The 3,240-nt window shown below is 42.1% G+C and overlaps 1 protein-coding gene across 4 annotated transcripts in view; it reads left to right on the plus strand.

The window, feature by feature from the left end:
* si:dkey-40c11.2 (drebrin-like protein A) overlaps window positions 1–2,464 on the plus strand; it is a 42,990-nt gene extending 40,526 nt beyond the window's left edge. The window contains exon 17 of one of the 4 annotated variants that reach the window (XM_032516499.1): window positions 2,419–2,464. The gene's annotated coding sequence lies outside the window, so the exon portion shown is untranslated. Of the gene's footprint in view, window positions 1–2,060; window positions 2,094–2,416 lie in introns of those variants that run through there. The other 3 variants (XM_032516500.1, XM_032516498.1, XM_032516501.1) reach the window with 3 other exon arrangements.
* The last annotated feature ends 776 nt before the right edge of the window (window positions 2,465–3,240 follow it).

Raw genomic sequence — 3,240 nt, forward strand, 5'->3', positions numbered from 1 at the left:
TGTGTGTGTGTGTATGTGTGTGTGGTAGGTGGCAGGTGTATTTACACACACGTACTGTATGTAGAATGAACCCCACACTGTCACTACTGAAAATGTATTTATTTTTCATATTTGTCTTTCATCTGCTATGTGAGGAACCCCAATCTTTAAATATACTAAATTGTGTATTATGAAGTACTTAAATGTCTCATCTGTCAGTCAGTTAAGTTCCTCTGTCTTGAGATATCTGCTGCAGTTCCAAATCTGCAATTGTGCAGTTTTGCCATGGCATCGGACCTGGTTTTGTTCTTAGTGTGTGCTTGCTTAGCGTCAGCTGATGCTCAAATTCAGATCCAGCTCCCAATAGTCTATATCCACGACGTTCCAATTCCTGTATTGCTCCGGTGCTGCTGGAAATTCCGCCAGATCACACTCTTTTGCGCCCGCATAGCGTTACCTTGTGCTTTCTTTGTGTTAGAATTTTAAACTCTGGTGGATTTATGTGAACTATGGTCAACTGCTCCTCAGATCTCTGCAGGGTAAATCCAGACAGCTAGCTAGACTATCTGTCCAATCTGAGTTTTCTGTTGCACAACTAAAACAACGTGTTCCACAAAAACAAGTTCCTTCTCAAGGTTGTTTTTTTTAGCAGCACCGGGGCTCTGTCGCTTATTGCCGCCAATGATGATTGTGATTGGTTTAAAGAAATGCCAATAAACCACAGCACGTTTTTCTCCCATCCTGGAATGCTGTGTGGACTAGCCAGACCCTCCCTGGCATAGCTGTGGAGGAAGGTCTAGCAAAGACTAGCAAAACTAAGCTCCCAGCAACAAGGCAAAGGTACAAAAGGAACAGACAATAATTGTTGTGAGGAAACAGGCAAAAGTCCAATAACACCAGGAAATCAACACGAGGGAAAACGCTGGAGAGAATGACAAAACTACAATCTGGCAAAGGTGAGTGGCAATGGTGAGTATTTAACACTGGGAACTAGGGAAGCTGAAAACAAACAGGTGAATCAAATTAGGGGCGGAGATGGTGCTCATACAGGCGGGAACCAAACAAAGGCAGGAAGACATTCAAAATAAATGAAGACAAGAAGTGGGTTTCAAAATAAAACAGGAAGTACATGAAAACAAACAGAAAACATGAAACCAACTACAACAGAAACTTGACAAAACCTTGACAATAACTAGTTAACCATGGGTGGTGGTTGGCGGAGATAGTGAAGAAGTTAACTAGAAGTTGGTCAACTCCATGCAACAGAGCTGTGAAGCAGTTCTCAGAAATAATGGTTATGCAACTAAACATTAGTGCAGTGATTCAAAGTAAAGCGCTCCTTTTAGACATTTTTCAGTTTATGCAAACGTTTGCGTTTGTAAAGAAAAATGCAAATACTGTTGTTTTTTTGAACAGCCTAATATTCCTTTTTCTTCACTTTCTGTAAAAGTATGAAAGAAATTTGATCAATTTTGGTCATGTATTGACTTGGAATTGAATGTGCAGTGTTCCCAATGCATTGATATTATGTATTATGATGTTAAATTTAAATGCTGAATGACAGCATGTTAGTATGAATGAGACAAAGTCATTGCCATAGTAATGATGGTATTGAATAAATAAATGGCCGGCAGTGTAATTGCCCATCAGAGGGTGGAACGTTTATGCAATCTGTCCAACAAAGAACATTCTGTAGTTTAAACCAGAGAGCAATCATATTACATACAGAGCTAGTGTGGAAATTGTGATGGCCTCATGCAAAGATATGAATAGTAGGCCCATAATAGTTGTGGCTTTCCCTGAATGATCCCTTTTAAACCAACAGTGGGTTGTAGCATTGCCTTCAAATCGATTTAGCTGTCCGCCACTGTCAGACAAAAGGAGAACCACCTCCTTTTAGTGTTTTGGTCAAGATATAATGTGTTTCACAGGTGTAGGAGTCTTGGTGTAATTGGTAATGGGCAGCGGCAACTGGGGCCCCTGTGTGCCACCTGGAGAATCACACTATCCCCGCCAACCACCACCCATTTACTCCCCAAACACCCACCCCGAGTCACACACACACACATATGCACGCACCTACACACACACACACACACACACACACACACACACACAAAGTAGTTGCAGAATTATGTTCCTTGAAAGCAGAAAGACTGAAAACTGGCTCTCGATGTGGATGTATAAATAGTCCTCACACTGCACAACATGTTCTGTTTTGATGTAATTATGGTGCAGGAAGAGCCTGGTTTAGCGGGGACCGCTCTTGGGCAATCGTTGTGGGGTCGTTAACAAGGGATTTGGTGAGGAAAACGGTTGCACCTGCCTAAGCCTGGTGTGTTTTGGAGAAGGGAGGAAAGGGAAAGACGTGAGGAGGTAGAGTGAGTGAGACAGAGCAGTAGAGAATGAAGAAACTCATTTCAATACACAAACACCAACACACACACACACACACACACACACACACACACACACACACACACACACACTCACACTGGCACTGTTGCAGGAACACCTGAACTTGATGACTTAAACCTGCTGTAAAGTGGAAAACAACAAGTATTTATGGCTAACGCAAGCTTTATCTATAATCGGATTCAAACGGATCATTTAGGCCCCCCACGCCAGTCAGTGTCACTTGCCAACACGTTGGATTGATTAATTTGAGAGTCATAGGCTTGTTAAGAAAAGTTAGGGAGACATTTTATTGGCAGACATTTCAGCCAAGTGAATGGAGGACAACATGAGGTAATGCTCTCAGTGCCAAGAAGAAAAGAAGAGGCTGAATGTGATGTGCAAACTTTGTACATGTATCCATAGTGACAGAGCGCAATATACTTTTAATGTGACTCAGAGTTACACTGTCCTACAAAGTGTGATTATAGTTTATAAAACCACATTGATACAAGATTGCAATAAAGGCAGAAGTATGTGAGCTGAACACAAGGGGGAGCACTTATTCTTTCCCTGTGTTTTCCAGGCCGTCACAGCCTGCCATCACTTCAGAGCGAAGCAATCTTTTCCTGTCCATTGTTCCCTCTTACAAACCATTAAGTCCTGAGTGTGTGTATGTGCTTGCCTGTGTGTTTATGTGTAAAAATATACTGCACAAAACATCAATCTATTCAACCTCAAAACCCCCCCCACCCCCCACACCCACCCACCCACACACACACACACAACACACACACACACACACACACACACACACACACAACAACACATGCAAATATGCCTATATAAAAAAAAAACATTGTATGC

This window comes from Etheostoma spectabile, chromosome 5 (genome assembly GCF_008692095.1).
Source record: "Etheostoma spectabile isolate EspeVRDwgs_2016 chromosome 5, UIUC_Espe_1.0, whole genome shotgun sequence".
In the NCBI taxonomy this organism is placed as follows: domain Eukaryota; kingdom Metazoa; phylum Chordata; class Actinopteri; order Perciformes; family Percidae; genus Etheostoma; species Etheostoma spectabile.